Source organism: Nipponia nippon, unplaced genomic scaffold, assembly GCF_047370975.1.
Source record: "Nipponia nippon isolate SJK-2023a ecotype South Korea unplaced genomic scaffold, ASM4737097v1 scaffold_1, whole genome shotgun sequence".
In the NCBI taxonomy this organism is placed as follows: domain Eukaryota; kingdom Metazoa; phylum Chordata; class Aves; order Pelecaniformes; family Threskiornithidae; genus Nipponia; species Nipponia nippon.
The window spans coordinates 135523886-135547214 of record NW_028262290.1 but is presented as its reverse complement, the minus strand read 5'-3'; the positions used below and the strand labels follow the sequence as shown (position 1 = coordinate 135547214).

Here is a 23329-nt window from a genome sequence, read left to right as displayed (position 1 = left end):
AGTAATAATCAGAAAGATGTATACATCTCCCTGAATTGTAGAATTCATTGCCTTGTAGAGAGCATTGCCTGTGGTCTAGAGAGCTGACCAAGGCATGGTCCCCAAGATGGTGGGAGGGAATAGGTGCTCTTTGGTCTGTTTCTTCCTTCATTTTCCTCTGAAAAAAACAGGTGGGCTCCTGGTGTAAAGCAGACGATTACAGAGGGTGGCAGAATTGCCACACTATGCTAAAGGTCTTTTCTCATGCTGCCTACTCCACTATCCTATTGCCGTAGAGCCCTGAGCAGCAGCCTTACATCTACCATAAGTTTGACGGCCTATAGGCAGGGATTCCTTCCTAGCAACTTTGTGCACAGCTGTGCCTGGTACACACAGCTCTGACCAGGAGGGCGCTGCTTTCAGGGGTTTATTATTGCACTTCTTGGTATTCATTTTAGACAGCTCTGGAATTTCTGTCTCTACTTTTGTGCTACCATTCTAGCTTAATACAAGTATAAATGCCTGCACAGGAGGAAAGGAAAGGTCCTTTGTTTCTAGCAAGTAAGAGACTTACAACATATACCACCTTGGTGGTATTAGTTGTTATGTACTTATTTCACATATTACATGCAGGCAAATGTAATGATTAATGCAATTCCATTGTATTCTGGTTCCTTCTCTCTGAGCCAAAAACCATCATAGTGGTTTTCAATGTTTAATTTACCTTAATTTTTTCTGAGTCGTTTCCCTAGTGCCTTATTGCCATATTGTTTTATAACCACTGGTCATGTTTTAATTAGTTGAAAATTGAAGCAGGAATCAGCAGAACAAAAAAATTTAGACATAATTTCTTTCTAAATTTTGCCTGACACCATTCAGCTCTACTATATATGAAAATAATACTTCATAGCATCATTTTTAATTCTTGCAATTAAATAATTTTTGAAGCGTGCAAATCAGATCATCCATGATTAACTTTTCAACTGCCACCAATATACTCTCTGAAAACCTTTGTGTTCCACACAGAGTCCAGCTATCACAAAGTCAAAGCACGTGCATGCATAGTTAGCTTTAGATATTTGAATAATATTCCAGAAGCCTAGGAACAGTCATGTAAATAGGTTCTCAAGCACAATCAAGGGGAAAAAAAACCCCAACAGATCTACTACTGAATATCGAGGATACATTGAAATTAAGCAGATAAAAGTGCTTTCACAGAAACGGTATTTCAAACAATCAAGCTGTATTAAATTTCTTGGGTTGAGAAAGAAACTGCCTGTCAATATGTTTCTGAGTGGATTATTGACAGCAAAAGGGTCTTTAAAAAGCAGAAAAAGTTAAAAAACCCAAAGGCTGAAACTTGTTGTTATATTAAAACAGGGGTATCAATCTAAGAAGCAGCAGATAGTTTTCAACAGTTTACCCAAGGTGATAACTTGAAATCTTTAATTAAAGATGAGTTTTTTAAAAATTATCTTTCCACTTAAGCAGAAGTTCTGGGCATTTGTCAAAAACTACTGGTTGAAAATATAGTGGGTTTTTTTGTTGTTCTATTTAATTTTTCTTGTTTTTCATAATGAAGAAGAGATCAGGTAAGCATAGTCTCCCTTTAAAACATTTCTGTATTTTCTGTCATTGGATTTCTTGCCAACTTTTAATGATAATTGAAATAAGTGCTTTTCTAAACACAATCAAATTTTAAAATCTAAAATCCAAGATATGCAGTTTCTTCTTTTGCATTAACAACAAGAACAAAAAAGAAATTAATATCTAGCATGCTATAATCCCCTTGTTCTTTGATTCCGTTCTGATGTCCCTAATAAAGTGCTGTTGCCAGTCCTGAAACATCACCATAACAAATGTTTATGCCTTGCAATTCCTTTGGTGATGCATGTGAAGAAGTAGTATTCAGGAGAGACATTGCTTTGGCAGCCTTACTACTGAAAGAGAGCAGATTCAGCTAAAACCATGTGGACCTGATTTCCTGAATACAAGATGGGATTGGTACCAAGTCACTTTGTGGAGAATCACAGCATCATAGAGTGTCGTGAGTTGGAAGGGACCCACAAGGATCATCGAGTCCAACTCCTGTTCCTGCATAGGACAACCCCAAAATTCACACCATATGTCTGAGGGCATTCTTCAAATGCTTCTTGAATATTGTCAGGCTTGGCACTGTGACTACCTCCTGGGGGAGCCTGTCGCAGTGCTCCACCACCCTCTGGGTGAAGAACCTTTTCCTAATATCCAACCTAAACCCTCTTCTCCAGGCTAAACAGATCAAGTGACTTCAGCCGCTCCTTGTACGGCTTCTCCTCTAAACTCTTCACCATCTTCGTGGCTCTCCTCTGGACATTCTCTAGTAGCTTCGTATCCTTTTTGTACTGTGGCACCCAAAACTTCACACAGCACTCAAGATGAGGCTGTGCCAGTGCAGAGTAGAGCAGGACAATCACCTCCCTCGAGTGGCTAGCAATACAGTGCTTGATGCACCCCAGGACATGGTTGGCCCTCTTGGCTGCCAGAAGAAGAAATATTCGAGTAGAATTTCTTCACCCTCTAGGATTACCTATGTTATTCTGAGAGCAAATCCACCTGTCCAAGAAAATCTGAAGCTAGACAGGCTCTAAAGGAAATAAAAGTCAATATCTCTTTCCCTTTTAACCTTTTCCCTGCCTTGTATATTGCCTGCATACATTTTACTCAGCACTACAAAACACATCCCATTCTCTAAGAGCACAGGTATGTCTTATTTGAATACAATTTATTCCATTAGAGTAAAATTTTCCGACTCACTGATCTTACTACAGAGTTTTTTTTTTTTTTTCTTTCCCCCCCCTTGGGATAACTAGTAGAACTGCTAATTTCTATCTGCAACTCTCTAGGAAATAAAAAGTAACATGTAAAAATTAAAAAGCCCCAACAAAACAACCAACAAAACCCTAAGACTCCTAATTTTACTTAGTTAAGCATGAGTAAACCTGTGTCAAGTGGTTTTATCTATTCCTACAGTAAAGGAACTGGAAAGGCATCGAAAAACCCTGTAAGACCCTATTTAGAAACAAAATTGGACAGCAGCCCACTATCCCTCAAGAATTTATTTTTCTTCCCTTCTTACCACCCTCCTTCCAAAGCCACCATCTGGGGTAGACACTTGTGTGAAGCTGCTGTAGAAGGAGCACACTGGGAATGGGTTGGTGGAAAGCCACTGGGGAATTCTATTGTCAATAAACAAACTGAAAAAGGCTCTCTCTTTCCTTGGCCCTCCAGAGAAACCAATGGATGATTTGTACAAATTGGTTTAAAGCTAGTCTGTTTTCCCCTTTTTCCTCACTCTGAGTATTGCTGAAGTGATGTATGGTTTCCTCCTGAACATTCACAAACCTCAGCTGCGGGATTTACAGGGATGGATTCTGCCCATGTGTGTACAGACTTGCCTACTTCCATCTGGGCTTTGGAGGATAATTGCTCACTTTCTACAAATGTTTTAAAGTGTGGTCAAAAGAATAACTGAAGATAATTTGTTTGTGGCCTTTATTTGATTTTGTAATAATTTTCAGGTTGGCATATTTTTGCAATTGAATTTGTTTCATTTATGTATTTCATTAAAAGAGAAAACCTTCTCCCTCTTTTAACAAAACATCATTAACTCACTGACACACCTATATATCATCTGTAAAGGAAGAAAGGATGAAATATGGCAACGTATGAGCAAGCCCTGCGTTTGAGAACAGATTTTACTTCTGATTGGTAAGCATGCACAGTCTGTTTTTTCAGCACCTTAATATCATATATTTTTAGGACATATTGCAATATAATTCTTTTCACCACATTTTCTGCAATTTTTCACTGGCATATTTTATGCAATTCTATGTTCTTCTCCCTTCAGCAAGTTAGTTCCCAATTTTAAGCATTTTTTCTTTATCCTTAAAGGATTGTGCAGTAATATGGATTAGACCAAGCCTTGTATTATACCTATACAGCACAATGACTCTCCCAATGCATTTTAAAAGTGGAGAAAGATATCCTACATTTAATATGCAATATCTATTCTGTACTGAGTTCCTATGTTACTACTGTAAATTCCCCAACCCTTAAATTTTTGTAAGGAACCCATGTCATTTTACTCCATTTCTTAAAATTTGAAGTTTTATTTCTTGTATATTTACCATATATTCCAATTACTTCAGGGGTTGCATTTTTCAGCTGAAATAGACTAGAACAGAACTGCTATGAAGTGTGTTACAGCAAATGTGAGACTTTGGCAGGTGGTGATACAATATGTTAGATTTAGTTGCAATTATGATGTGATTAGAAATATCAAACTGCAAAAAATAACTTTGTGTCTTTGCCAAAAGCAAAAACTACAATTAGCCTTTTCACACAGTGGAAACACATGCTATCTGCACTACAACAGTTTGGGATATATATTTTTTTTCTTCTGTGACACTGAAATTTCTCAATTACATCAGTTTTCCTAATTACCATTCAATTAAACAGATTTTCTTCAAACTACACTTGCTGTTTAAAAAGAAAAAAACCAAAAGTTACTTTCTCCTAACTTTACCTTTTATTCTCTTTTGTCTAGTCTTATCTAAGTAACTTTAGAAATTATGCTAGTGAGTCACATGAATTCTTAATGGAATACAAAAAAATAAGGGTGAAAGGCATCCTGTAAGCTTATCTAGTCCAACTTCCTGTTCCATGGCAGAATTAATTATTTCTAAATCATTCCCAGTATGTTTGTCCAATTTGGTTTAAACTATCGGCTAAACTATTGGTCTGTTCCCATTCTTCACCGTCCTTACTGTTGTATTTGATGCTTAGATAAACTGTTTAAATCTGACCTATTGCAGTATTGTGCTGCCTACTGTTTATTCCTCATCACAACCACAATGAAGAGAAAATGTTGTGCTCCTTTCCTATTGGTAGATAACACTGAGACATTGGAAGACTTTGGTCACCCTGTATTTTTTTTGTTCTCTAAACTGAACAACCACTTCTTTCAGCTCATAGGTCATGTTTACAAAATTTGCAATAAGTTTCATTGCTCTCCTCTGTAAAATTTCCAATGGTATTTCTTCAATGTGATATCCAAAAGGGGACAAAATACTCCAACTGCTACTAATACTGTAGTGCTAGGTAAAATAGAGATGCTATACTGAATGCATTACAAATGCTGTTCCCTTATCCAACTCCTAAAATGTTTGTTTTAATAGCAGTCTGATGTTGGTTCACATTCAGTTTGTAATTCACAGTAAACAAGATCCTTTTCTCAGGAACCAGTGCTACTTAACAGCAAATTCCCAACATGTCTTTCTGCTTTTGATGATTTCTACCAAAGACAGAACTTTGCACATATTTAAAAAACAAAACAAAACAGAAGTTTCAATAATAATAATAATTTCTCCAGTTTACTAAGGTACTTTGAATTACAAGTCCATCTTCCAAAAGAGTTGTAGCTACTCTTCACTTGCAACTTCTGGACGGTTCAATGAACATACTATTATTTATTCTATTGGTCCTTGCTGAAATACAGAACAGTACCAGAATCAGAGAAGATCAATGAAAACCTTCAATGAACACATCCTTCCAGTGGGACAGCTAGCAATTGATTCCCACTCTCTTGGTACAGTTACCCGATGAGCTTTGCACCCACCTTAGAGCACCCATTTCCTTAACTTACCTGGAAATCTCTTAGACAGAAAGAGGGGTTAAGGAAGAAGTGGTATGATATAACTTATTCATTATGATGACATCTTACCATGTCTGTTTAACTTCCCTATCAGCATTAACTCCCTCATTGGGATACAAAAATAAGTTTAATTTGGAACAGCATAGTGCATATTGCCAGTTGGCAAAGCAGTTGAAAAGCCATAAGACCTTTTTCTAACTTTATACTGATTTGAAAGGGGTAGAAGCACATCCTGCTTAGCACCCAGATATTATCGTCATTATAATAAATTCCATAATAGCATAAAGAAAATACACTAGTGAGAGAACACAGTGCAGAAAAGTACTACAAGTTACAGCTAGGTCACCAGGTTGTATAGTACAGTTTTTATGTACTATGGCTTAGAATATAACTTAAAAGAAATAGTAGAGTAAGACTATTAGATCCCTTTTAAAACAGTGGAAAGATCAAGTCTAGTTTTCCATGGCTATTTCTTCACATAGAAATAACAACACAGCTGACACTAAGGTTATAAGTGAAAATAGAAGCAGTCAGCTGAAGTAAAGGGCTTGAAATAACTCTGGAAAAAGAACGGTTTATTTTTACCCTGTGTTTTGATATTGAAGACTGGTTCACTGCCTGCCCCAGTGCATTGCTGTTGGATAATTGAGATTACTCAAACTAAAGTAGAGATTCATGGCACAGTATGGATGGGGACACCCTGTGGGTTCTCCGAAAGCACAGTAGCAATATCAAAAAAATCCTTCTCATCCTCCTCAATCCATTTGCCTCTAAAACCTCACAAGAAATACTGTGATCCTGTAACATATTCAAAGAATAACCTTAACTTTGTCAGAGGGACTCTTTTGCCAATTTAAAAATTGAATTATCTTTTAAGAAGTTCACCTACTGTAATTAGGAAGTTGCATGGAAGAATAATTATGAACAGAACAATATTCACAAGCTCTCAAAGTTTATGAATGCAGAGATATACTTAGAAGAAAAGTCTAGATGAGAAAGCAGAATTTCACATTGGTAATTAGTTTTGAGCGAGTTTGCAATACATTGCTTGTGTCTTTAAACACCATCTTGTGTGTAACAGAGCCAGCACCCTGTTTGTGTTATGATACTAAGCTGCTTAAGGACAGTTCAGAAGTGCAGTGAATTTGCTTTTTTAGATATAAAGTAAACTGTAAATTAAGAGATTTCTTTCTTCAAGCCCTGCAATGCAGGAAATACATTACAAATAGCTCTGCTTTTCAAGCACCCTTTGCTAAGGAAACCAACCATTGAAGCAGCATGGCTGAAGATTTTGGAACAGCTACAAGTGCTTTGCTCTGCTGGAGAGCTGCAAGTGCAATCACAGCCTCAGCACCCGCAGCCAGTAGAGAGGAGCTCCCCATAAAGGTCTGAAAAGTTACTTTCTTCTTCTGCGAGCCAGCCTGCAAAACTTAACCTCTGCAGTGCAAGCACCTGACCACGTACACAGAGAGACCTCTGACTGTCACAGGTTGTCTAATATCACCTCTCATTCTGTTCCTGCATGAGTCTCTACCCATCTCATGTGTCTCTTTTTACTACTCTGTGCATCAGTGCAGAGAAGCAGAGACCTTTTTTTATTCTGTAATTGCATGCTCTGTAGCATCAAGGAATCTCAGGCTTGATTATTGCTCCAAGGTGCTGCTGTAGCAGAAATAATTATGTAGTAGAAAAGGAGAATGGGATGATCTTAGAGCTTTATCTCTGCCTAGGGCCAAAGATCCAAACTGGAAAGAACTATTCATTGTGTCTGCTGAGTTATCAGTTGCCAAGTCTTCTGCAGAAGGTTGGTAATCGTAACAATTCTCATTTTACATAGGAAAAGCTAAGGACAGAGAATAAGACCAGAAAGGTATGTTGTGGAGTTTTTTTACTTTGCTTAGTTTTTGTGGGTGCTGGTTAAGCATTCACATAATTAGCTACGTGTGAAGAAAACAGAGTACAATAATATCTTTGATTGCACTTTTGAGTGCAGCAGTCTAACCATTTCACTGCTATCTTAAGTTCTGTTCTTGACATACAGAAAAGATGTTGGTAACCAAGCCTCTTTATTTTTTTCCTGAAATCTGAGAAAAGTGCTTTGAGGTGCTTCCCCTGGCAAGGCATTGATGTTAGCTAAATTAAAAGCTCTTCTGATAAAGATAAGTAAATCCTACTGTTATATATTTCCTACAGTAAACTCCATTCATTCCGAGTGAGACTACAGCTGGCATATTGTAAACTCATAATGCAGAATCAAAAACTGCAGGTGTGGCTTTAGACCTCTCTTGCAAAACTGTGTCCTGAACTGCCTCGGAGATGAGGCTGGTGGAATGGTAACATCACTTTTCTGCAGTCCTTTCAATCCTCGCATGGCTTTAAGGCCTAATGGGTTTTGTAAGAATCCTGAATAGCTGGCAGAAAGGCAAAAATCTCTCCAAAACTTGCATGTGAAATTTTACCTGTAGAGAACTTATTCACATTACTCTAGTGGCTTTTTAGCATGGGAAGAAAATGCTCAAGATTTGGAGTAAATTCTTCAAGTTTAAAAAATAGTTATTGTCATTTTGAAACACAGCATAGATGAGTCTACAGAAGTATCTTCCAATTCACATTAAGTCCAATATACTTTTTACACAACACTATTAATACAGAGCAAAAATACTACTCAGTATTTCAAGTCATTTACATGCAGCAGATGCAAAAGCAAGTAATCCACCTTATAATATGACATATAACCTCAGTTGACAACATAATGAAAACACAAAGTAATGAAAGGCTAAGTTGCAGGAAAAAAAATCATGAATGGGCAAATGAGACTTTTGGGAAATGACAGAAGCCATACAGGACAGATGCATTTCAAGAACTGTCTGCAGAGAATTAACAACAAAATTAAAAAATATATCTACAGTTTTCCAGATCTTGGACAAGTAATATTTCCCAGTTGCCAAACTCTGACACTGATGTAGCTTGAAACAAAGTGGACAAGGTTTCCCCCGCCCCTTCAGTGTAAAAGAAAAATAGATAAATGAAAAAAAACAGGGATGAACCTAGAAGAGAGAAATGAGACAAAAGTATAAAGAAACCCCATATTTTTTTATTTAACAAAGAAAAGAAAAAGAAAAAAGGTGTTTCAGAGTAGCATGGGATGCATAATGTTGTACTACATAACTTTTACATCTATGCTTTCGCTGCCCACCCCTATTACAATGGTGAAATGGTTGAAGAACATAAGATGGACCACAATTCTTGTAAAAATTTCACCCTGTATGACTCCAGTCCTTTTGAAACATTTTCTTATATTGTCATCTTTATGTAATTATGATTAGTTTATGTTTAATATAATAAAATGTTATCCAAAGGTTTATGTAAGGACTGGAATATAGAAGCTCATGTTTCTAATTTTTTGACTCAAAGTTGAAATTTCTGCAATACTGAACTTACGAAGTTTATTTATTTATTATTAAGAAGTCCAGAGTCTGATCCATTCTAAAATTGAAATGGTCAGTTCCCATATTTGGCACAAAAACTGGAACTTCAGCCAAATGTAAGGAAGAGCTTTTTCTGAAATGGAGCTTGATTTCAATCATGTGTGAGTGAATGATGCTGTAAGGTGCTCATTTCAAGTCTGTCCCCAGGTCATAAGAAAAGCATTTGGAGTTTTATGGAGATGCCTCATCATTATCTCTTTCAAAGCCTCGTCAACTCTGGGGGACAAATCTGTCTTGGCTAAACTGGTACTAAAAGGAAGATGTTCTTTTAGTCTAACTTAATCTTTTTTCTTCTCAACATAGGGCAGAAGGGCTTTTGCTTCCATAGTTACTACGATATTTCCTTTGAACTTCTTCCAGAATACTTTTATGTCTTCCACATGCGCTGACACACAATCTTATGAAGTATGTATGTATTTGTGAAACACTCTGTGCTTCATTACCAATTCTTTGCTGGATGTAACAGAGGAAATTTAGTCCATTGCTAAAGCTAAATTTCTGACTTGCTGATTTAGGCGTTTTAATATTTAGTAATGTATTACTATAAATTGGCTTCAGAATATTACAAGTGAAAGATTAGATGAATAACATTTATTCTGAGAATTTTTTTGAAGTTATTATTGTGCGAAGCCTATTCCTTGTTATTAGGTATTTTGTGTCAACTCAACACAGTTGCATGCTTTCTAAGTTAAAGAAAGCATTGTTCTGAAATTATGTGTTTTTTTTTTTAATTCAGTATCAATATCTGTACACTGGCAATAAGAAACTCAAGAAAGATAGGTTATTGTTTTCTGGTTTTGGGGATTTTTTTGGGTTTTGTTTTTTCTTTTTTTTTTTAAAGACAGAAAAATATGAACTTTAGTTGAATTTAGCTAGTTTTTCTACCCTTGAAAACATTTATATCACTTTAAAAAAATTATTCCCATTTCAGTTTTCAGGATGGAACAGTTTTTAACATTCCTCCAAAACCATTCCCTTCTAATTCAAAGAACAAGTTTTTATCAAATGAAAAATATCTATTCTATCTAGATAGATAGTCTATCCATTCTAAGCTGATCTCAAATGCCCATCAAAACCAAAGGAAAAACAAGCTTCAAGGTATTTATTTTCTTAAAAGATTATTTTAAAAAACTTTTACATAGAAAGATACACAACCTGTTCCATAGAAAGATATATAACCAGTTCCATGGTCTACATCAGTGATTCTCAAAGTGTGATTCTTTGAACACAGATGACTTCTAAGACACTAAGAAGTGAGCTGCCCTTGTAGTACAAAACAATGCTCAAACCCTCTCCTCTTACTTTGAGGTCCAGTGCTCCACAAGCAGTTTGTCATGCAACTCCTTTCATTGCTGCCTGCATAGCTCACTAAAAAGCCTGGAAACATGGTCTATAATGGGGCTCTCCAACACTGTATGCCAGTAGTGATAAGAAAGCTATGTCAAAATGGTGCTAATTGGGCTACTGTCTTTTCTCTGAAGGGAGGGAGGCAACAAGTGGACTCCTTTTTTAGCCATCAAAGAGTTGACACTGTATCCAAATAAAAAAAGGACATAGGGCTGGACTGCTCCACCTTCCTTGCATGGATGTGGTAGATGAAAGGTTAGAATTTGCTTGTATTGATCCCATTGCAGTATTACACAAATATCTTTCTTCGCGAACCTGACAACTGAACAAACCCAAACCAAAAACCAAACTAGGTTCTTACTAAGGCCAACAAAAGTTCTTCCAAATGTTGTCTGTTAATTTTTGTGGGAAAACACACAAACATACACACTAGCTTAATCCGACAAATGAGTAAGGCTATACAGAGTCCATAAAATGCCACAGAAGTCTGTGCAGAAGCATAGACTACATTACAAATCTCCCACAACATTAAGATACAAAACTCTCACTGCCTTAACTGTAGATATCAGCTTCATTTCTGTTCCTTTATGTCCACAGACAGAAAAATCATCATTCAAAAAAAAGTTGAATCCAAGACTCCGTATCACATGTTCTGCTACCCTTAAAGATTCTTAGCAATCAATAAACTATTAGGAATGGCAGGTATTCCTCTACTGAAGTATCCAGTAAAAATAACCAGTAGTTAAAATTTTCTATTTGCAATTGTCTAAAGACAGTTGTCTAAATATTGGATCGACAACAGACCAGACTGATCTTTTACTGAGGGAATGTGAATGCTCCCAAACACAAGCGTCATTGACAGCTCAAGAAAGATACATGTGATACTAGGGCCCTTTCTGATAGGAAAGTTGATTTAAAGGAAGATTTTGGCCTCTCTGATAAAGTACTAAAGGGATCACAGTAAAGACTTGTCTAAAATTATGCCTGAACTCACTCACTGCCTGGTATCCCTAATTATCTGACAACCATTGCTAAACATTATGGGAGTGGAAGTTATAGGGACAGAGATCTAGATGATCAGGTCATTCTTGATTCTACTGACTCAAGAATAATAGTGAGCATTTAGCCTAATTCTCTTCTGATTCATCTGTTACAGCAGCTACGTGAATTTGGCTGAAGATGTCCACCAAATTAATCTTGATATAAGAAAAAATTTTTTACAGTGAGAACAATCAATCACTACAACAACCTCCCCCAGGGACATGGTAGAGTTCCTGTCACTGGAGGTTTTCAAGATGCAATTGGACAGGGTGCTAGATAATCTCATTTAGAGTCCCTTTCCTATGAAAGGTTGGACGAGATGTTCTTTCAAGGTCCCTTCCAATCTGGGCTGTTCTATGATTCTATGATTGATTCTGTTAGTAAGTGATCTGGTAAAAGGTTTAATAGAAGTTTCTTTGCTGCATGTCATTTAAGTTTAGTTAATTATGTATACCCATGAGACATGTGGAGAAGGCATGAAACAAGGAGCAGATAAGACAAATCAAATCTGGTGTGAGTGCAGTGACAGTGGTGGCTTCTGCAGATGCTTCATTGCTCCAAAGTGTCATTTCATTTACGTGTGCAATGTGTCTGCATTGGCCCCAGCAGACTTCAAAACAGGATCATAATTTGGCTGTAAAGAGTAATTTTAAGTCTATTAGACCATTAAAACAGATCCTAACATATCTCATTTATTAAAAGGAAGGCAATGTTTTGTCAAAAATAGCTCCTTATTCCCAGATGGAATAAGAGCTGCTCTCTGCAGTCACAGAGACATTTGGCAGTTACAATGTGATGTTGACACAGCTGCAGGCCCTGGCAGCTGAGCCAGTTTCACATGGCTCTGCTCTTTTCTTCATCCCTCTTCCCCCTCAAAATCTAGGGAAAAGTACTGGACAGTCTCTCACCTGGCCTCGTTGGTTTTGTGCATGAGTCATTACAGGACTCCATCACTGTCTTGTTTGATGTAGGCACATTTGGCTATTGTACTTTCAGTAGGGTTATGAAGTCAGCTCAATGCCTGTGTTTGAATACAGAGTTGGCTGTCAGTATGTGACTAGGTCAAGAGTTGAATGAGGACAGATCAACTAAGATAAAACACACATGAATTAACTCACATGGGTGGGAGTGAACCACAAAAAATAAATTCATATTGTCTTTGTTTAGCCAGGTGTCTTACTGGATCCTTTGCTTTTCCTAAATGTGAAAGCCTTTTGTGTCAAATATATCATACAACTTAAAAAGCACCATGAGAGAAGAGAAGATAGAAAGGAAGAAGACATTAATATTTCAACATTAAGACCCACTAGGATTGTGAAGTGTATCTGCTTTAAATCACCAAATAGCGATCCACTACAACTGTTTTGCCTGGAAAAGCACTAGATGAAAAGTAGCTAACACAGCACAGATTTCTAAGACACTAGTCTCTACCTTCCTTTCTTTTTTTTTTGTGACTGATGAGTAATTGCTTCATATGACAAGCTCATGTGCTAAGTTACATAAAGAGACTGATACAGTCAGATTTGTCCACAAAGAAAAGTTTAGAGTTTTCACCCATCCGTCTTTTTAAAACTCCTCCAAACATTTAACATTCTTGTGGTAATTGCTTATCTTGGAATAGTTTCTAGAAGCTCCTCCAGAAAACATTTTCACTGTGATTACAAGGAGAAAAGGTCATAAGCAGGGAAATTTTGTTCTTGCACCTTTTCAAGTTTTAAATTGGTCCTGAATAGGAGCTACTGTGAGAGATACATTATAATTAAAAGGAAGAAAATCTTACTCCTTATTTTGAGAACTGATTGATGAATTATCCATCTGTGAACTACTGGGGGGGGGGAGGGGGGAAGTATGCTTTCTATGGATTATTTTAGTTTTTTTTTTTTTCCATAGAAAGCAAGGTTCAAGGAATAAATAAGAAGGTTTTTAGAACTACTCCCTGTGTTCATCTATTAATAACTTTCTGCATCAAGAGCATACTGACTGCCAATTTTTTAAAAAATTATTTGAAATATTTTTCCTTCCGTCACATTAGGTTCAGCTCATTTTTGCATCCTGTAATAGTAAATTATCTTTTTTTCCCCCGTATTCTTTGACAAATCTTAAGCCAATAAAATTCAATTTAGCAACACTGAGTACAGGTCCTAAAGTTTAACTGATGGCATGTCAAGTATTTTTAATACTAGATTTAAACAATAACAATTTTATATATTTTAGACACTATTACATAAGCTTCTTAATTGTATAGTGCTCCTTTATCTATGAAGCAGTTTTTTGCCACAAACAAAATCAACACTTCTCCATTGGCTTTTAAACTTCTACTATACCATAAAATATTCGGCATTTGCTATGTTACCAAAGACAAATGGGTGACACTTTCACAGTGCTCAGCAGCCCCAGCAATCCTGGAAACTGAATATTCCATGGAGAAAAAATGCAAAAGTTCCTTCTGGGATCAAGTAAACAGGCCTCTGCTATGCCTATTGTTTTATATACAGTCAATGAGAGAGTTAAATGTCTTTGATGACCATTGAAAGAAAGTCCTGTATGATTAAATTAGGTGTGTCCTTCCTCCCTTGACAGGAACAGAATTCAACCTTTCTAGGCAGTTTGTTGTAAATCACTCTCGGGCTCATGTGTACCTGTGTAGCTCACTTTGAATGCAACATAACCACTCTCTCAGGTTCCCCCACAAGGCAGCAACATCTTGGTTGGTCTAAGGTGAGAGTAAAACTGATGGAATTGCTTGCCTCAAATGTTTCCATTAGCTAGAGGAAAGACAAGTATTTCCAACTTCCAACAATGGCCTCTAATCTAGCCTTTGCAATTACATCAGAATAAAAGGAATTAGATTAGCAGAAAGAAGATCACCATCTTCTTCCTAATGACCAACTGAAGCCCTAAAAAAGTCTGTTTTCCAAGAGATTTAAACATTTGAACTATATCTATCTGCCTAAATTTGGATCAGAACAAGCTGTACATGTCTGTGTCTCTAAACAAGCATTAACTTCCCTGCCCCAAACCCAAACAAAAAAACCCCAACAACTACTAAAGTTGCATACCTGGGGAATTTTCATACCAAATAGTGCCTAATGACTTTATATATGAAGGATTAGCCATCTAGATTTCTGCCTGGGATTTATGTTTTATGTTTATCATTGTTCTTAGTGCCTAAGGGGGATTTTGGGAGACTGGATCACACAATACTTGGCTTTTGATTTAAATCATATATCCACATTCTAAAGTTAATAGGAAATCATTGTACTTCACAGACCTCACAAAAGCAAAGAAATTTAAATAACCAGTTAGAGAGAATATGCATTCCATGACAATTTTTAGAGCTTTTGGAAGACAGAGAACATGCCAGATTTTTATTTAATAGATGGGCTTTAAAAACCCCTAAATAAAAAAGTGATTTCTCGTAACTGGGTTTATTTTTGGAAGAACTGGTATGTTTTGTCCCATGAGGACTGTAGCTCTGATGCTTCCTGAATGGATCTTGACCTTCTGAAATTCTCTTTACTAAAGCAGTTACAATACAGATTACACACCCTAAAAATAGTATTTCAAAGGATACTTCTGAATTTTAGTCTCTTTTTGATTCCTTCTCTGCTCAGCATGAAAGAGGCCTCTCCTCTCTTTGGAGTGAAGATGAGGAGTAAAGCTACCCTAAGAAAGCTTATTCCTGGATAGAATGATAATCCTGCAATTATTTGCTGTATCTAATGAACTGGATATAGCTATTTCTCATGCTTTAAAGTCAGAACTCGAATTAAGACTTCTGTAAGCCTTCTCCTTCCTCCCCTCAACATGTCCTGCCTCTTCTTTGGTAGGCATCTGAATGCTTAGCATAAGGCATGGACGACCTTCAGAGACATCATTAACAAAATACTTTCTTGGAGGTAAAATGTGGTCCCTACACACAGCAAATGGTGTATGAAAGTTATAATTTCAAACATTTTTTGCAAGATTTTTTTTAACTGAAGAACAAATCATTCAGAACTACTAAGGTTAAATAAATGAAGACAGGAGCTGAGATGATTAGATGGCCATAACTTATCTGAGGAGCTGATATGTCTCTTATTGCCAAGAGCAGATGACATGGTGTTGCAAGACTTTGTTAGTACCTCTTTTCTGACTGTCTAAAAAGCATCCTGGACAACTCCATGCTTTTGAAACTGGCATGAGTTTGGGTTTTGAGTTGGTTTTTGTTGTTTGTTTATTTGGTTTTGTGTTGTTTGTTTGTTTTGTTTTGTTTTGTTTTTTTAAACCCACACTTTCTGGAATTCTGACACATCGTTGCCTTCTAGCTGCCCTTTGGTAATTGTAAGACTGAGAAGATAGCTCCAAAACATTAGAAGACAACTATCTGCTGAGGAACTGTTGTGTCTGGAGAAATACCTCTGACTATAGTGAGACAGAAAATTCTGTTGACCTGAGACACCAGAGTTTTGACAAATATTAATTCCTGAAGAGCATGTGACATTTCGTCTGGTGACTTCTGAATCCTTCCTGTGGCAGAGTTTGGTATTTAAGTAAGCCACAGTCTCCTGGAACACTCGATGGTTCCCAGAAAGCGTGCTCCACTTTGATTACTTCTTACCGCTTCGGTCTGCCTCTTCCAATGCCTGCAGCGAACATGTCAACAATCCAACCACTACCAAGCCACTCTGGTGATTTAATTAGAGGAGAAACTGTCTCTGCACCAACCAGAGACCAGCTATCCTTAAGGTTTGGCCTTTATCAGGTGGGTTCTTTCTTCAGACAATATGTAAAGTAATAAGCATAGCCCTATGCACTGGGTCCAAACAGTACAAGGATCTACCTCTCCTAAAGCCTGAATATAAAGTATTAAAGCCACAGCTCTATTTCATATGCAGGGAATCAGTTCCTTACATGTTGACTGATGGTTTTTACTGGATATCATCAGGCAACTATTAAGACTTTTGAATTGGTTTATCTGTTTTACCTATATGCTAAATACAGTGTTGTTCTAGTCTTTTATCAGAACCACATGGTCTGTTTACAAGATATCTTCAAATGTTATTTTTGGAATTTTTCCAGTCTACGTGTCTTGATTTTACAGTTACACTGGTGCTTTATATAGATCTCATTTAGTCCTTGATGGACTACAGACATCCTGCTTGCTGGCCTATTATCCAGCTTCTTATCAATTTCACTCTAAACCATTACTTCAGTTGCACAACTACAGCAGTTAGGTCAACTCTTTCTCAAGCTACAGCGTTTTAATCTACCCTTTCTAAAATGACTTGTTCCAAGTACTTGAGAAACTTTTTCTAACTAAAGAAAATAAAACGCATTTTAAGATGACTACACAGGAAACAGCAAACAGACCAAAAGGTAATATAACAATAGTATTATCTGTAGCATGTGAAATGGAAGTATCCCTTGCATAAGTCCAATGCCTGCACAAATTGGCACACTTAAGAACAGAACCCCCAAGCAAACTAAATGAAGTTCTCCTTTTTGGAAATTTCTGCAGTGCTGGAATTTACTTTATACCTGTCACCAGGGTTTCAAGAGTGATCTGACAAATAACCTTAGACTAGAAAACAATCTCTTTGGAAATGCATTGGTTCAAGCAGAAGACAGGTCATAAGTTTTGTTTTCTAAAGAGACACGTTTGCCCAGACTGAAGCAAATGTTCTGTTTGCAGGCATTGTGCCCTCCATTCTGTTTGACGGGAGAAAGCAGATGACAGCATGGATAGCTCTGGAATTACATTTCACGTTAAAGGCATAAACTAAGCTAACTATGTCATACTATTTTATTTTTTGAAACATCCTATTGTTCCAAAATGCCAAGGTTTAGCACCAGCGATATAGGGAGTTGATCATAAGAATCGTCTTACAGATGTAACTTCAGACCAGACACAATTGTTTGATGTTAATTGCTCACTGATAAGTACAGCCATTTGGGAAAGGAACATTTGTAAAGACGCTGCTCTCACCCACTAAACCAAAGTGACCTCATCATCCTCAGCAGCACACGTTGCATCACTTCAATGTCATGTATATTGCTGATGCAATTACACCAAGGGGTGCAATTCCCATTACATAAACAGAAAGCTAGGAATGAGACTTAAACATAGCCCCATAATGACCACTCATAGAACAACAGCTACTTCCAAACTAGTTCATATCAGAATATTTTTCCTTGACAAACTTCTGATTGTGAGAGGCATAGAGAAAACAGGGAGTTCAGGATGGCTGCCACCTTCAACTACTGGATACAGCTAGATACAAACATTCACTTTTTGAATGTTTATTTAAAGTACCTAAAGATATTTTTTATAGTACTAATAAATTATAATGATAATAATAATTAAACCCACAAAGATTGCAAGAATTTCTTGAACAAGTCAGCAAAAAGATTGTTCTGCAGTTTTACCAGAGAAAGCAGAGGAGGAACTGCAGAATTACTCTTTGATGGTGAAAAAAGTTTTTAATGCCAGTCTTCAAGAACATCATCTGGTCTACCTGTTCCCTCAGCTAAGCATCTGAAGAGAACTAACATTCAGTTTATGCTAGCTCCCAGAAAATTTAAACAAAGTACTTCATAGTAATGGTTGTTCATTTTGCAAATCTGAACCAAGTTGCCAAGGAATCAGGTAAGGAAAATGGTCTCTAAAGTCTTGCAACTTCTTTCACCAAAAATACTGAATTCAGGTTTCAGTAACAGAGAATTACAATCAGTTTCTGCCTCAGAGTTCTCAAGCCTAAGTAGACCAGAAACCCCAAATTCATCCATTTTCTGACTGAATATTTTGTTTTCTTGTTGCATAAAGAGGTTTGGAAACATTTCCCAGCATTTGCTGGAACTGTCATGAATGGCTGAAGGATTAGGAGCATGACTGCTCTTACGATGCTGTGACTGACGAGCCCAGTGCCTCAGAGATCTACAAATGATATAATGAATCTACGGACCTCATCTGTGAAGAAGAAACAGTATTGTCTTTACAAACGCTTTTCCCCTTCATTAAAAAGCTCTGTCTAGAAATTTCTGTACTTCTGCCCTTCTTCCAGCACAAAATCAATTGCACATTCACTGACATGAATGAAATGAGTCAAATTAAGAGTATTGCATTATTGCTTCTAAAAGTAGAAATCTAAGCTACCAGCTTCCGCAGCATAAAATATGGACTGATCTTAGAGCACTACATGATGGCTCATTGATCTATATCACCATTATAATTCTCAAAGATCAGATCCTACTTTCTACTATTATGAACCCAGCACTCTTGAATTGTGCTGATGTGGTTTTAAACCATTGCATTTTGATGTGCTATTCTGTTCTTGCTCTTTTCATTAGCTACTATTCTACTAGTCTATCAAGTAAGTCTAGGCTAAATTAAGTACAAGAAATGTACTACACACTCTTTTTGTCCAGATCTCATAGTTTTATCTCAATGGTCCATCCCAAGAATGGAAAGGGGAATTATGAAGAGAAGTGCATTTTATAAACAGGAGGTATTAATACCAAGTGTGAATGTATAAAGAAATGAAACCTCAGAATTTATTTTTCTCCTCTTCTTTAGGATTCTCATACTTTCTTTTCCCCATTGTGACTTAAAAATGTTGGTAAGTTGATAAAAATATAAGATTGAATGTAATTGTGTATCATCTGACTTAATAGAAGAACTGTTTCTCAACCTAATAAATGGGGAACAGTGAAAGCAGAACTGAATTTTTCCATCTTATTCTTTGATTTAAGGCTGAACCTAAAAGAGATACACTTTCACACTCTGGGGAAAGAAATAGAAAATTAGTCTTCCATTGCTGTTATGCCTCTGTTAGCAGCAGGGTATGAGGTCACACTGCTGCCTCGATAAAGATTGCTCAGCCTCCTTCACCAAGTGCTGTGGTCCTGCAGTGTATGAACAGCTTGTCTGTGAAAGAGACTCTGAATGCGGTGGCTCTATAAATGCCTAGTCTGTGCTGTTAATAAGTTATATCAGCCAGCAAAAGGTTCTGCAGATGACTAAAGTCTATTGAACAGTAGTTTTCCAGCCTTGTAAAATTGCTCTCTCCCCCACTTTCTCCTTAGAGTTCACCCACAGACAGGCACAAATACAGATAGAACTGTAAGTTCCCAAGCTGCAAGGTGCAAGATACAAAAGCAGGGATTTAATGCCCACTCTCCCCCCCTGCCATCACCCTGCAAAATGGAAGATACAACAGAAGGGGTGTGTGGGTGGTGTGGTGGTGGTTCCATAGGCACCTGCAAAGCAAATACTGCAGCTACTGACTCCCTAACAAGGCTGGGAAGCACCTGGATCCCACTGTTAACAGCACCCTCAATATTACCTGTGTTTCCTCTGCATGGCGCACACTATGTCTACTCTATCAAGCTGCATTTGCGAAAGGCCCGCAGGGAAGACAATGACAGCAGCTGCAACCATTTTAGATATGTGCAGCCCAAGTTCCTTCTCCCTTTAAAAAGTTTCCACTTACCAACCACACTATGGCAGAATTTAGAAGACTCTACAGCTAGTAAACATCATCTAATATTGGCAATTTTCAGCACCATCACTATAAAATATTCAGCTGCAGGGACTTAACAGCACATCTTGCAGATCATGTCAGAGAAGAAAGGGAAATAGATTAAAATACGAACTCGCCCTATCTCTGTTCTCCCCATAGCCAAAAAAACAGGTAATTCTGTGGCTTTTTACAGCTCAACACAAGACAAAAGCAACTCCTCTGGCTGAGGGGAAAAAAAGCCAATGCCAAAGGAGAAAATATAAGAACAGGGCACTTCTTAGCTTTCTACCAACCTTCAACCCCTTCAGTGCTTTATTTTAAGCCCCTCTTGAGCTGCACTTGGTTCCTTTATTTTAGTCACTAACAAGCTCATAGAGGAGATGTCCATTGTTAGTGACTAATATGAGTTTTTAGCACACACCTTATTCTTTGACAAGAGATTCTACAGGTCAGCTACATGTATGAAGGACCATCTCCTTTGGTTTGTTTTGAACCTGGCTCTGACTACTTAATGCCTACTGGTTGATTTTTCTTGTTGTTTTTTTGTTCCCCCCTTCCTGCAACGGAGAAATATTGAAACAATTTTGTGCTCACACTCCCTGTGGTACTAACATACTACTGTCAAGTCTCCTCTCAGTTGTCTTCTTTCCTCAACTGCTTGGTTGAGAACTTCAGCTCTCTAGATTGTTACTATTTGTAACAGAAGATAACGCAGACACGTATAATTCAAAGGCAAAAGGATGGTACCAAAAAACCTCCAAACAAACAACAAACCATCCCCAAAGGCCCCACCACATCCAGATTGGAGTGCATGATAATTTTAGAAGTTATGATCTTTTTGTGCACTATTGTTCTAACTCTTAGAAAGAATATGATTTATTACACCTAATAACCAGATTTACAATTGGACTTACAGTGATCATATTTTACAATACTTAATTATTATTTTGTCTCAAAAATGGAGGCATGCTGTAAGCCCTGACTGTAGGTATGGAACATTTCAGGAAAAAAAAAAAAAAAAAACAAACCAAAAAACCCCACATCTTTTAATATATTAATGTACTCACAAAAACCATTTAAACTTTCAGCTTCCTTCTTTCTTGACATGATGATACGGTCTATTTACATAAATACCCAGGCTTCCCTAGCTTCATCCTCTTCCTGCTCACTGAGCTGGAGGCCAGTTCAGGCTCCCCAGCCTCCAACTCCAAGGCCTGGTGTCTTCTTTTTATTTGCCCGCATTCACACATCTCTAATCTTCACACACAAATACTTCACAGAGTTCCTTCTCTCAGTTTGTTCGCACACTCTCAAATCAAGCTGACTCTCAGCTCTTCTGCTCTTACGTCCACAAGCATCATTCTCCCCACAACTCCAGTAAAAATAATGGAAATCCCCTCCAGTACCAAATTTTAAACCTTTTTTGCAGAGCTGTCAGTCTCTTGCCTAATCCTGCAATGAACACCTTTAGTGTTTTGGGTTTTTTTGTTGTTGTTGTTTTTGTTTTTTTTAATCCGTAGGGACAAATTAAGGAAGTTTTATGCCTCAGAGTCTGATCTTTAAGAAAGAGATGTTACATTTATAGATCATTTTAAAGGATATAATTATATAAGCACAATTTAATCATTATGAGTCATTGTGGATATGGAAACAGTAAATCATGTTAAAGAAATCTGGTTACTTTTAACAAATGAAAAACGTTATTAGCCTAGATAAACCAAGAGTCTTGACATAGCTGGATTTTTAAAAAGGTTCAGAGGAAATTCAAAATGATGGATCATTGTTATCATTAAGAAACTTTTGTTGTGGATGGAGTAAACCTTTATTAAAAGTAGGCTTTAAACTTTTCTCCAATATCAAGCACTTGTGACCCAGCCTTCATATCTGAAGGTCAGTATCCTGAAGTCTGACTCTTTCCCATCCTTGATCTTCAGTCTGGGTTTTTTGAGGCACCTGCTTTTCCCTGTAGAACTGTAGCAACTTCAATAGACTCCAGATTTGATGCAGTTGCCTGCCTTCAGGGATCAGCAGTACCAAGATACCAACCAGTACCCAGAAAAACAGGGGATTGGAGGGAAAATGGAAAGGCAGCTGCTGAGAATTGAAACCCCACAGGGCTGTAGATTAACACCAGCAGATTTTCATATTTTATTCAATGGTCTAGATAAAGCTGTAATAAGTCAGATCATTAAATTTGCAGATGATACTAAAATAAGGGTAGTATTTAAGAACCAGAGGATGTAAGAATAATCCTGACATTAATAAAATGGGCTCAGAGGTGAGACAGGAAATTAAATGAGTATTCATTTAATGTAATGAAAAGTGACACACTTCAGTAAAAATAATGCCCAGGACACATACTAAGACACAACTTAAATTATACTAAACTAATTAATATGCAAAGAGAGAGAGAGTTACAAGTTATACTTGCATTACCATTCACATTCATAGTTTTAAATGATAGTAAGAAGACATGGTCCCTATCCTAAAGAGATAACAGATTAGCACAGACAAAATACACACTGTCATTCAACACAGTAAGACTAGGTGTCTGCCAGCACACTCCAGAAAGGAGAACTCCAGCCCTCTGGACCAGTCAGTCATTAACAAGACTCAGAAGAATGACTGCGGCTGCCACCACCACCTCCATCTGTGACTTTCTACTATTTTCTTCTCTACAAGTTTATGTCTGATTAGAGGCTACTTCAAAATTACACAGATGATAATTTTTGAGAACATAAGTCCTCTGGTATGAAAAGAGCAATGTTATATTACCAACTACCTGATTAATACTAAACAAAATTAAATGCCCATTTCTATGCAGAGGCAAAAACTCCCAATATACAAACAAAAAAAACCAACCTCAAAGCAGGCCTCCAACCCTATCTCAAGCTTGCATAAGAAAAAAGGTCTGAGAATAAAGCAAGGAGAAAGCCAGGAAGATGCAAAGGAAAGGGGAAAAAGTGAAACAACAAGAACAAAATCAAGAACAAAACAAACCTTTAAGCAAGCTAAATGCAAAGGTCCTTAACTCTAGTTTACAAAAAAAAAAAAAAAAAGCCAACCCAAAACCCACCATTAGAGACAAAAAAATAATTTTGCTTATATAGCAAAAAGACTATAAAAGCCAAAATTGTTCTCTATTAATACTACTGTAATAACACATCATAACACCTACCTCCAGATTAGAATACCTCTTTTCGTTGTACCAGTGAAAATTCTGAGGAACACTGAAAAAAAATCCCTCACAATTTACCCTTGAACCAATGCAATCCTTT

At 37.1% G+C, this 23329-nt stretch overlaps 1 protein-coding gene across 2 annotated transcripts in view; it reads right to left on the bottom strand.

Moving 5' to 3' along the window:
* Positions 1 to 23329, bottom strand: part of DGKB (diacylglycerol kinase beta) — a 494094-nt gene that overhangs the window by 469795 nt on the left and 970 nt on the right. The window contains exon 1 of one of the 2 annotated variants that reach the window (XM_087773975.1): positions 23230 to 23261. The exons of the other annotated variant lie outside the window; for it this stretch is intronic. The gene's annotated coding sequence lies outside the window, so the exon portion shown is untranslated. Of the gene's footprint in view, positions 1 to 23229; positions 23262 to 23329 lie in introns of those variants that run through there. 2 annotated transcript variants of the gene reach the window in all.